Source organism: Dipteris shenzhenensis, chromosome 6 (assembly GCF_047967505.1).
Source record: "Dipteris shenzhenensis isolate YYH24624 ecotype China chromosome 6, Dip_SZ_1.0, whole genome shotgun sequence".
Classification (NCBI taxonomy): Eukaryota; Viridiplantae; Streptophyta; class Polypodiopsida; order Gleicheniales; family Dipteridaceae; genus Dipteris; species Dipteris shenzhenensis.
This window is the reverse complement of record NC_141601.1, coordinates 16,329,787-16,343,001: the sequence shown is the minus strand read 5'-3', so window position 1 is coordinate 16,343,001 and position 13,215 is coordinate 16,329,787.

Below are 13,215 nucleotides of genomic sequence, written 5' to 3'. Positions count from 1 at the left end.
TCGTAGTAACTGGATTGCATAGCACAGTGGATTAGTGGGTGCTATGCCACTGGTCGTTGCGAGAGCCCTGCCAAGTTGCGCTTGGGAGTTGCAAGGTAGGCGAAGGAGCCTGTGGGCGTCCCATGCTATGGCTTGGATCTCCAAGCTTCCTTGCAACACAACCACCTTCTTTACTACAACCACAACTTGCATCTGCTTCTAGCTCACTGGGCACAGCACTTTACCCTTTGTTTTTCGCCTCTCTTGACTTGCTCGGATCCATGGCTGCTTCACCAGGGACGTAAGTTGGTGCCTCTGCGAAAGTTTTCCGCAGTTGGAGAGACCTAACCTTGAAGATCTCGGGAGCCCATGGACAACCACGGTATCTACTGCAAAATGTTACCAATTATGCTGAGCCTGGCAACCTGGTTGCGATCATGGGGCCTTCTGGGTGTGGCAAGACATCTTTACTTAATGCTCTCGCAAGAAGGTTGGACACTTCTGTGGCACAAAGTGGCGAGATTCTTAGCAATGGAAGAAGACAGCAGCTCTCGTATGTCAATTCGGCCTATCTCACCCAAGATGATCCTTGATAGTGACTCTAACTGTGTACGAGACCATCGTCTATTCTGCACACTTGCAACTTCCGAAAGCCGATGGAGAGTAGTGCAGCTTGTTGTGCAGATCCGGGCTTGCTGGAGAGCTTTGTCATAGAGTTCGTTGGAGATGCAGCTAGGCTATTGATAGCCTTCTCAATCAACAAAATTCTCTTTCTCTCTCAAAGGAAGATCACACTGAAAGAACTCTCTCTTTCTTTCTCTCAAAGATGGAAATCACTCTCACAAATCTCTCACAAACAATGAATCTCTCAATGAAACAATGAATCAAAGGGAAGGAGATTAATGGAAATCTCTCATGGATAGAAATTCCTCTCAGATGGATAGAAATTTCTCTATCACTCAATGGAAGTGAAAGGATGCTCACTCAATCGGTCTCAATCTCTCGATCTCTCTCACACTCTAAAGGATTGCAATGCCTCAGTGGAAGGCAAGGGAGCTCTAATACCATGACAAAATATGAAGAGGGGACTGGAGAAGAGTGGAGATGAGGAGAGAGGGCACCGCTAGAGAGAACACCACAAATGACTAACTGTACACTAGATTTAGTTGAAAAAATAGAATATATACAAACCCATTTAGGGTTAGGGTTAGGGGATCTAACCCTTTCCTTTATAGCACTCTATAAGGTTAGTGCTATGCACATATGATCACATGATGGTGCTATGCACACATGATCACATGATGTTGAGCGTGAACTCTCAACACTATTTAGCCCCACTAATGTTTTTTTAAAGCTTCTGTTAAGCATTGCTATATAGCGACGTTTACCAGTGTTGCTATATAGCGACGTTTATTATACTATGGAAGATGAAGTAGGTAAGTTTGGATTTGTGTAGGAATGGAGTCTCTTTCATTATTATGTCAAGGTATCATGTCTTTAATGATCCAGTAGTCAATCTTGAACATTATCCTACCCCCAGATTGCTAAGATCAATAGTTTTGTTAAGGCATGAGGGGAGCCTCCCACAAGTGTTGAAAAGGTAGCTATGTGGGACACAAAGGACACTACAGTATTTGGAGTGAATTGTTTCAACCTAAAAATAGTACAATGTGCATCATATTGATAGTATCAAAAGGCTCATGAGGTTTGGATGTCTTTGAAAATTTGCTTGGGCCATGTATAAGAGCTCAAAATTTTTTTAAAGAAAACTTTATTCTATTAGAAGATGGAATCAACAAGAGCAGTGGCGTAAATGACTTAGTTGATTATGCTCATTCATGGATCCATTAATAAGATTAAGGCTCCAACTGATGGATGAAGACACAATCTCAATGCTTCAGACCATCTTCTGTACTGTGGCTATTTCAAAAAGGCCATCCCCTTCAAAAAAATTTACTTGAATTGTAATAAAGCTCAATATGAGCTCATGTAGTATATTGTAGTATATTGAGGAAGACAACAATTATGTGTGCAGAAGAACCTTTGTATGCATCAATATATGAAGGTTTTTACTAATGGGTGGACTTGGCTATAATTTTCAACCATTAGAGGGTTAGTGTTTTGACACATCAATGTATAGGTGAACATTAATATGTCCTTGTGTGAGTATTAGCTCTAGGACAGTAACTTGTATTGAGGTTTGAACTCAGTGTCCTGATATGGCAATTTATGGGCATTGACATGTCCTTTTATGAATAGCAACTCTAGGACAATAACCTATCCATAATCCTAAGCTACTAAGGTTTTGTACTTAGAAAACAATAGTTTGTAAATAGTTCTTTGTTCTATGTGATATAGCTTCTTTATTATATAAAAATTTTCTTTGGATGATGAGCTCCTCCCTCCCATGAAGCTATAGAGTAGCTATAAATTGTCTTGTTTACATGTGAGAATATAGCTTTACATATTGATTTCTTTTTGTATATTACAATTTGTAGTTATAGTGTATCCTCCATTCATGACCTTGATTGTGAGTGTTATTTCTTTTTAGAAGTACTTAATATGCATTTTTGTTCTCTTTATTCTTTCTATTTACCTTTTGTGGATGTTTATATCATATCAATAATGTTTGTTCATGGTGTTCTACTGTCAAGAAACTCTCATGCTGGGTGGATCTCGATGTGTCTGAATTGAGTTGCTGTGCACACAGAATTTTCTTTGCTGAATTTTGGCAGATGGGAGTTAGATCCAAGGCTGAATCCTGATTGAATACATAAATCATTTTGTTCTAGGCATCAATTTCAAACTTGTAGTAGTGATTTGACTACTCAATTCTAAAGGTTGTCTATTGGATATACCGTGGAAGCATGGTGATGGAGGCTTTTGTGTGTAGGAGTGGGTAGAATTGCCTCTAAGGGCATGGTGAACGTTCTCCCATTGATTCTTATTAGAGAGCATGGATTTGTCTGAATCTTAGCGGGGAAGCAGTAGATTCTAAGTTTGGAACCTTACATATTGGTTATCATAGGGATCCAAGTTATAATTCATGTGTTGTTGATGTCCATGCTAGCTGACACTTCGAAGGGCTGAGGTTTTGAATATCATAGTCCCATGGTTCATTTTCCATATACTTCAAAACAAATATTTCAATATTGGTTGAAACTTTACACACCCACTTATATAGAGTAACCATTGGTAGTTTTTCTAGCAAACTTTGAAAAACCAAATTTTGTCAAATTGCCAAATACTAGATAAGCTTACAAAAATACCTTCTATGATTAACCAAATAATTACGCTTTGGTTGACACCACATAGGTTTGAACCAAAGTCCTGAGTATACTTGTTCTCTTGGAGAGATGGTGTAAATATACACCTTCTTGGTGCAAAAATACACTGTTTAAGTGAATGCCTTTTTGAATTACAACTATATGCTTGCTTGTTTCGACCAAATTTATGATGAAAGGTGGGGCTTGTCCCCCTATATTGTCACTGGGGAATCCAAGTGGAAGCAAAAAATACATGTAGAGGAGAGACCTTTTCGTTTTATGTGTGTGTGTGTGTGTGTGTGTGTGTGTGTGTATCTAAATATATGTATGTGTATATATATATATACATATATATATATATATATATGTACATATATATATATATATATATGTACATATATATATGTGTGTGTGTGTGTGTATATATATATATATATATATATATATATATATGTATGTATGTATGTATGTATGTATATGTATATGTACACATATATATGTGTATATATATATATATATGTACCCCCTCACCTTAGGCGCACCTAGGACTCACCAGCCCCAGGCACACCCGGAGCTAATCTCAACTCGTTCCACATCCCGCGATGCCTCTGTGTTTCCTCGCCAACATGGGTCCTAGCACGTCCTGCACCTAGATGGCGATTTCTGCTCCTAGCCATAGCATGTCCTCCCCTAGATTGTCGTTCATGGATCCTCTTATCCTCGCGCCCCTTCCTGGGCCACTTCTCCTCAAATGGTTTCGGCGCCTCTCGGGGCGCGTCTCCACTCCCAAATGGTTCCGACTGCCCTACAGCGCACGCATCTTGGGCAAAACCCTCTTATATCCCAGCCTACCAGTGAAGACACACAAGCTCATGGGCCTGTGCAACACCTGGCTTTCCTTGGATAGGGTCCCTGATTCGCAGTTCACACGGAACATGCAGCGCGTGACGTTCCCCCTTCAACCCAACTTGCTTGGAAGGTTACAACACGGTTCACGGATATTTACAATGGTATGGAAGGCATGGGTTGCTCACCATTCCGTGCTCACTTTCACATGCACTCATGTCCTTCCCACGTTTTGCTTTCCAGTGCATGCCCACACATGCCCACACAAGTGCACCAAGAGATCACAACCCATAAAATGGCCTGAGATGTTACTTGCAAGAAAGTACTAGATAGAGTGCCAAACGATGGCTTGATAACGCTTGATGGCAAGAAAGAGTGTTTACAAGCAACTGAGCGCACAACCACACGTTCATGTTTTCTTGATGGATGCAACCTCACATGCAGGGAGACCACCTTCCATATCGAAGCGGTGAACTAACCCTTGAAGATAGCTCATGTCCTTCTTGATCAACACCGTCACCCACTATGGCACCTGTTCATCCTAAATCTCTGTGCTTAGATCTTGATCTGCATCCTGTTCCCTTTGTCATGACCAAAATGTCCACCTCCTTATCATGGTATCAACTTTGCCTGTTCTCTATGTAGCTATGTTCACGTTCACCTCGGGTGCAGAGGTGTAGGATGAATAGGTGCTAGAATGGGTGACGGTCTTGATCAAGAAGGACATGAGCTATCTTCAAGGTTTACTTCACTGCTTCAATATGGAAGGTGGTCTCCCTACATGTGAGGTTGCATCCATCAGGAAAACATAAACGTATGGTTGTACGCTTACTTGTAAACACTCTTTCTTGCAATCATGCGTTATCAAGCCATCGTTTGGCACTCTATCTGGTACTTTCTTGCAAGTAACATCTCGGGCCATTTTACGGGTTGTGATCTCGTGGTGCACTTGTGTGGGCATGCACTGGAAAGCAAAACATGGGAAGGGCATGAGTGCACGTGAAAGTGAGCAGGGAACGGTGAGCGGCCCATGCCTTCCATACCATTGTAAATATCCATGAGCCGTGTTGTAACCTTCCAAGCAAGTTGGGCTGAATGTATATATATGTATATGTACATATATATATGTGTATATGTACATATATATATATATATATATATATATATATGTATGTATGTATGTATGTATGTATGTATGTATGTATGTATGTATACATATACATATACATGTATACATATAATATATGTATATATACATATACATATATACATATACATATACATATATACATATATATATTACATATACATACATATATATATACATATACATATATATATTACATATACATATATACATATATACATATATATATATGTATGTGTATGTATATATATATGTATATATATACATTACATATATATATATACATATACATATAGGTAATGTATATATATATATATATGTAATGTATATATATACGTATATATATACATACACATACATATATATATGTATATATGTATATGTATATATACATATACATGTATATATATGTGTGTGTGTAAACATATATATATATATATATATGATTTGATATCTATTATAAAATTGTCTAAGAAACAACTCAAAAAATGCAAAAAATTTCAAAGTTTTAACAATTTTTCAAAATTTTGTCAAGCATGTGGCTTGAGCCATATGTTCCCCCCACTCCCAAACATGTCGCTTGAGCCACATCTGCCCCCCCCCCCCCCCCCCAACATATGGCTTGAGCCACATGTGCCTCCCTCCACCCCCAACATGTGACATGAGCCACATGTGCCCCCCCCCCCCCCCCCGCCCCCAACATATGGCTTGAGCCACATGTTCCCCCATGCACATATGGCTTGATCCACATGTGGCCCCCCCCCTCCCCCCCACATATGGTTTGAGCCACCCCCCCTCCCCCCCCCCTCCACCATGTGGCTCACGCAACATGTGCCCCCCCCAACATGTGGCTTGAGCCACATGTGCCCCCCCCCACATGTGGCGTGAGCCACATGTGCCCCCCCCCAACATATGGCTTGAGCCACATGTGCCCCGCCTCCCCCAACATATGGCTTGAGCCATATGTGCGCCCCCCCCCCCCCAAACATGTGGCTTAAGCCATATGTGCCCCCACCCCCAAACATGTGGCATGAGCACATGGGTCCCCCCTCCCAAAAAAAAAAACAAAAAGATATAGATTTTAAAAAAAAACATGTGGCTTGATGATAAATCCCTACCATTCCCCACTTCCCTAATTTGAAACTGTAAAAAAATCCCGCCATCCCTCTGTTTCCTATTTTGGAATCTATGGTGGGATAAAGGAGAGGGGAGGGGAGTGAAGGGGAAATTTCAAAAAACAAACCCACCATCCCTCTCCTTGACTCCCTTCCCCACTCTCCTATGTCCCCCCTTCCCTCCTCTCTCTCACTTCACCCCTCCCCTCTCCAGCCCCTCCTCTCCTCCCCTCCTCTCTCTCATTTCGATCATCTTTCCCCTCCTCTCTCTCGGGTCACCCACCTCTCCCCTCCTCTCTCTCCCATTATTCAACTCTCCCCTTCTCTCTCTCACGTTGCCCTTCCCCTCTCCCCTCTTCTCTCTCATGTAGCCCTCCCCTCTCCCCTCCCCTCCCTTCTCTCATGCCATTCATCTCTCTGTCCTATCTCTCTCATGTTTCCTCTCCCCTTCCCTTCTCTCTCTCTCTCTCTCTCTCTCTCTCTCTCTCTTTCATGTTGGCTGTCCCCTCTCCTCCTCTTTCTCACATCACTCAGCTCTCCCTCCCCTCCTCTTGCTATTCCTTCTCCTCTCACCACATGCGATGTGGGTGAAAGGGAGAGAGAAGGAGTGAGGGGGGAGTAGGGAGATGGTCTAGGGGGGAAGGGGCAAGGGGGTTTAAGAAATAAGGGGGAGAGGGAGTGAGGGGGGATTAGGGAAAGGGAGAGCGGGGAGCAAAGACTAGGAGAGAGGGAAGGTGAGGGACTGGGGAGTTCTACATACAAGTTCTACATGAAACTCCTACATGCATGTTGTACATGCAAGTTGTACATACGATTCCTACATGCAGTTTCTACATGCAACTCCTACATGCATGTTCTACATGCAAGTTCTACATACAATTCCTATATGTAGTTTCTACATGCAACTCCTACATGCAAGTCCTACATGCATGTCCTACATGAAGTTTCTACATGCAACTTCTCCTAGACGCAAGTTCTACATGTAGAGAGAGAATGTCATACAATTCCTACATGCAGAGAGAGAAGCTCTCCAACTTGTATAAATATCCCATAATGGAATGAAGCCCATACTCTTTGGGGCATTGTGTTGAGTTCCACTTGTATAAATATCCCATAATGGAATGAAGCCCATTCTCCTCCTCTCCCTCTCCTCCAACCTTGCAACTTCTCCTCTCCTTCTCCTCCTCCCTCCTCCTCTCTGTCCCCCACCCCCATGCACCCTTAAACCCCTTTTGGACCGTGAATCCCCTTCTGGACCTTGGAACCTCTTCTAAAGTAAGAAACCCGTTCTAAACCTTGAACCTCCTTCTAATCCTCAAACTCTTTCTAAACCTTTTAAAACCCAATGGAGGAAAAAGCCTTCATTACCTTGACCATGATGATGAACGTTCCTTTTATACAAACATGCACAATGTTTGCTTACTATCCTTAAACCTACGTCTGTCACAGGAATATGACCCAAGGTCCTAAGCTACACTTATACTACAAACGATGACACCGATATATATGTAAGTGACAAAAGGATTCAGAACCTTGTATACCTAAAACACACTTCTCTTCCTATAGAAGCCATAGGAAAGAGCCAACATTTGGCACCGTTTTTGGGGAGACTAGCATCTAAAGTAACAAGTGGACATACTCAGGTACGTGTAAATAACAAACTACCATGAACATATCACTCGACTAGGGCAAGGAGAGTTTTAAAAAAATTCCAACTCTAGCCAAAAATAACAACCCCAAGAATCAACCTTACCTTAAGAAATTTTTTATTTCTTAAAAATAAGCCACTTAAGGAACAAATCAAACTATCTAATGGACACCAGTGTGTAGAGCTCAAAATTTTGAACATTTTTCTTTTCACAGAAGAGCGATCTGAGCTAACCCATGAAATGTTATTGCACAGGAAGGTTTTAGGGATTAATCCTATTCCTAAACCCCTCCCACCTCCATTTCTTTAAAAACCCACTCCACCCTCTCATTCTTCTTCTTCCACATCTAGCATCCATCCTCTTCCTCATTATGAGCCCTATGCAAGACCCTCCTCCCTCTCCATCGACCACCATCCTACTCCCATCCTCATCATGGAGTTTCTTTGAGCCCTTCTTGCAGTGATAACCTAGCCATCCACACACTATCCATGCGCCTTCAATAATCTTGTTAGATCTACAAAGAATTAGGAGAGCATTGTAGGTGATCATCTCCTTCTCCCTTTGAGTTTCCATCAAGCCCCCCCCCCCCCCCTTCTACCCACACACAACCCCCCCCCCTCCTCTCCACCACCACCCCCCTCCTCTTCACCAACACCCCCACCCCCACCCCCTCCAACCCCCTACCCCTCTCCATCTATGGAAGACATACAAGGTATCCATGTGCAGATGGGTGAAAGAGATAACATACGCAACATCGTCATGCCTTTGATCCATAAATCATATGATGAGATCCAAGACATTGTGGATGGTGTAGCCATTAGTGGAGATTTGGGGTCTCAAAAGGGCTTGCAATTAGTGTTTCCTAATTTCAAGGGATTAGAGAGGGATTTGAGGTGTACCAATGAGAGTGCTCCTTTGTGTGGGACAATGGTACATTGAGGTGTACAAAAGGACATGTTGTGCATTTATGGGCAGGGAGACCTCTCACCCATGTTCTAGACCCATGGTCCTCACTCCTAGCCATTGAATCCAAGGGTCACATTCAAATTTATGGTAGATTATTCCCAGCCATTAGATCAACTGTAGATCCAAGGGAAGGGATGAGAGGAAAGTGTGCTTCAATCTAGGCCATAGATCAAGGGGTGGATCCAAGGGAGGGGATGAGAGAGAAAATTGCTTTAATCTAAGCCATAGATCAAGGGATGGATCCAAGGGAGGGGATGGATGCAAAAAGTGCTTCAATACGAGCCCAAGATCAAGCATGGATCCAAGGGAGGAGGTGAGAGAAAGAGGCACGTCAATCTAGGCCATTTAATATGGCACTTCAATCCGGTCCATCAATCTTGATCTTGTGATCTCCACCCTCCATGAAGCGCGTCAATCCTAGCCCTTCATGAATCATCTCCATCTCCACCATAGATCCTAAATAGATCTAATGCTCTACAATGAAGTGCATTGTCCCTCTTTATTAGGCCTTCCCCTTGTTAGATTTAGAGGCCACTAAAGTCAACCTTGGCCCCATCCAAGGCATCCTAGGCCCTTGATCCATCTTACATCCAGGGGCCAAGATGACCCATGTCAGCTTAGTAAATGCCAGGGGTCCCTTATATCCTTGGGTTACCATAGTAGGTCACTTTTGCTTAACTTAATCTATTCCTTGTGAGGCCCTTTCAAGACCTCAAACCTCCCCTAATGAGGTGTGAATTCCTATCCAAGGATCTCTATGATGAATGGGGTCTCCCACCAATGCAAAAGGCTCATTTCAACATATGCCTTGCACATGATTCATGTGGAAAGACCTTGGGTATAGTGAATGGAGTATTCACAAAAGTAGCGGGAGTCTACTTTATGCTTCAGTTCACAATCTAGGATCTCCCCAAGAAATCTTATCAAATATTGCTTGGACATAGTTGGTTACATGAAGCATTAGTCCTCCATGATTGGGGAATTGATAGATTGACAATACAAAAGTGTGACCATAGTAAGAGTCAATGTGGGGACAGGTGCAATAAAACCCATTGTGGCTAGACCATTGGATGAAACCTCTTCAACAATGATCTCAAACATATCAGCCCACAACAACATGCCTTAGCTGGAGATACACAAAGCAATGTCAACAATTGGATCTAAAAATTGGGGACCATTGATAGCTGCCATACACTAGATCCAATCTTCTCACAAATTGATGCCAAGGTCAAGCAGGTAAAACCTCCAGTCATACATGAAGAACCAATCGATCTAGACGTACCATTTATGGTTAATCTTAAATGGAATGGTGATCAACAGTGTAACATCTATTTCAGGTATGTAACATTGGTACCCATTTTAAGATTCCCTAAAAAACTCATTAAAATTATAGCTTTTTTAGAAAAAAGCTATATTTTGTGTAGTCAAAAACTAAAAACTTATAGAATTCATACATTTTTCAAACATCATGCTTATAAATTAAAAAGAGCCTCCACTATATCGTAAAATATCTTTCGATTTTCTATATTCTCAAAGTCTTAAAGATTTTACCTTCCTGTACCCTTTGTATTTTTATCAAAAATTAACTTTTACTATCTTAACTTGTTGCACCTAATAGCATGTTCTACTCATTATTGTCCAAATGAGACTTTTCACCCATTTGTAAATCACATATAGAAAGAATGGAAAACTTTTATTCGAGTGAGCCAAAACCTTTAAATTATTTGAGAAAAATGTAAATTTTTTGTAGATTGATATTTTGGTACTTTTGACATCAGAAATGAGCTCGAAAGGACCCAAAACCCTAAAAACGACTGCAAACACAGATACCTTTCGATGATTTTTTGAAAATGCCTAGAGGGAAAAGCATGCGTCCACGTGCTAGGTCAATGAAATGATCGACCTAGCATGCGTTTTGTTGAACATATCATCAACCAAGAACGTGGATATGAATCTCCACTTATGAGGATCATGCCACCTTCGACAACTTGGTAGTTCTCTTGTGCAAAGATCCTTCCTCTTTCAAAATGTATTAATTAGTTAATAGGATAAGTTTCTCAAATTGAAATTATGGTAACTAGGTAGCATAGAGATGAAAAAGAACGAACATAACAAGATAACCGAGAGGAGATCAGAAAGTGAAAGAGTAGCCACCACGGTGGAGCAAGTTCCAGTCACCGTGGTGGAGAAATTTGCAGTAGCCATGGTGAGGGTTGTTTTTATGAAACACTCTCTTGGTCGATGATATAATCAACCAAATGTGTGCCAGGTCGATGATATCATCGACCTAGCATGTGGGTTCATGCTTTTCTCTTTGGGCATTTTCAAAAAATCATCAGAAGGTATCCGTGTTTGCAATTATTTTTAGGGTTTTGGGGCCTTCTGAGCTCATTTAAGAGGTCAACTAAAACCCATTTCTGATGTCAAAAGTACCAAAATATGAATATACAAATATTTTAAATTTTTTTTGCACATAATTTAGAGCTTTCAAAGGTTTTGGCTCACTCGGTCAATGATATCATTGACCAAGCATATAGCTTGGTTGCGTAAAGCAAGCAAGGTAGAGCTTGGTAGATGATATCATTGACTGATCAATTGGGTTAGATATTTTGATATATGCATTTCAATTGAGACAAGTAGGGCAATTTCCAAAGGTGACACAATACATAACATTATCCCAAAAGATTCCAAAGACATTGATTGGATGCAGTGCACAAGTTAAAGCCAAGACATGCCATGCATGAAAGAGAGTGGCATCTCAACTTGGCTAGGTTGATTGAGAGAATGTTCTAGTGGACAGTTTGGAAGAGGAAGCCTCTTACAACTTTTACCCCACAAAGCTTTAGATCTAGTGCATTTGAAGGTATAGGATCCGAGGATGAGTACTATTCTTTGTAGAATCAATGGCATGTATATTTGTGAAGCAATGTAATTTCTAGCATATTAGACTTTTGAAATATGTCATGCCATGGTCCTTTTATTTGCATTGAATGAATAGGTCCATATTGTAATGGTTTTAAGCTAAATGCAGCCTTATGGGCATATCGAACCACATTAAAGTTCAGTACATCATTTACATCCTTTCAATTGGTGTATGGCCTTGAAGCAATGGTCCCACTAGAGTTTGTCATACCAAGCTTATGCATAGGAGTACAAGAATGCATGGATGACCATGAATCCCTCAAAGAAAGACTCTATCAACTGGAAAAGTGTACAAAGACAAGGTTAGTGGCCTACCATGCCATGACAATAAAAAAATAAAGAAGGAAGGCATGGTTTTCAATAGAAACCTTAAAGGCAAAGAGATCAAGGAAGGTGACCTAGTTCTACTCTACAACACTAAAGTCCACAAGGGCAAATTGAAATATTTAGGTCAAGGACCTTATAGAGTCAAAAAGATGAATCCCATCAGAGCTCTACTACTGGAAACATTGGATGGAGTGCAATTCAACACAACAATAAATGAGAGCCGACTGAAGAACTACTACATCAACATGCAAGCCATCCCTGACTGTAATGGAGATTTGGGAGCCCCAAGTCTTTCATATTTAATATTAGATTGTATCGCGAGCACTGACTCACATATGTATGTCTTTGCACATATAGATAGCATCAACCAATTTCAAGCTAGGGCTTAGAGGTCATGACTGAGTCCTAGCTGCCCTATGAAATCCCATTAAAAAAAGTATATAGTTAGTCCCTACCTAGTTATTAGGTCACGTGCACTCACACACTTTTGCTTAGACACATAGTAGATTGCATTAATAATTGTGCTACACACTTTCATTCCACACTCTCAAAGCATGTGCTAAAGTCACATTTCTCACATTACACACACACAACTGTCATGCATACATACCACCTAATCTAATGATCAATGGTACACCCTATCAAACTAGATGTAGGTTCAAAAACAATGCCATCGCTAAAGAGGATGCAAAGAAAGATTCCATAGCCTCAACCACAAGACTCCCTCTAGAGTTCGCAGCCATCTACCTCCTCTCAACCAAGGCGACCACAGGCATTTGTGGTTCAAAGTGATAGTGCCTAGGTCTCCTCCTATTCATGAGATGTAGTTCCAACCCAATCCCTTTCCCACCCCTCTTAGAGGTCGTAGCACCCCATGCACCCCTCGCTCTAGTATCCCTCACTCCGGTACCCCTTGCTCCACTACTCGCTCTAGCTCTGCTACACCCACTCCATGATGTAGCTCTGCTCCTCCCTCCACCGTGTATCCTTTGGACTAT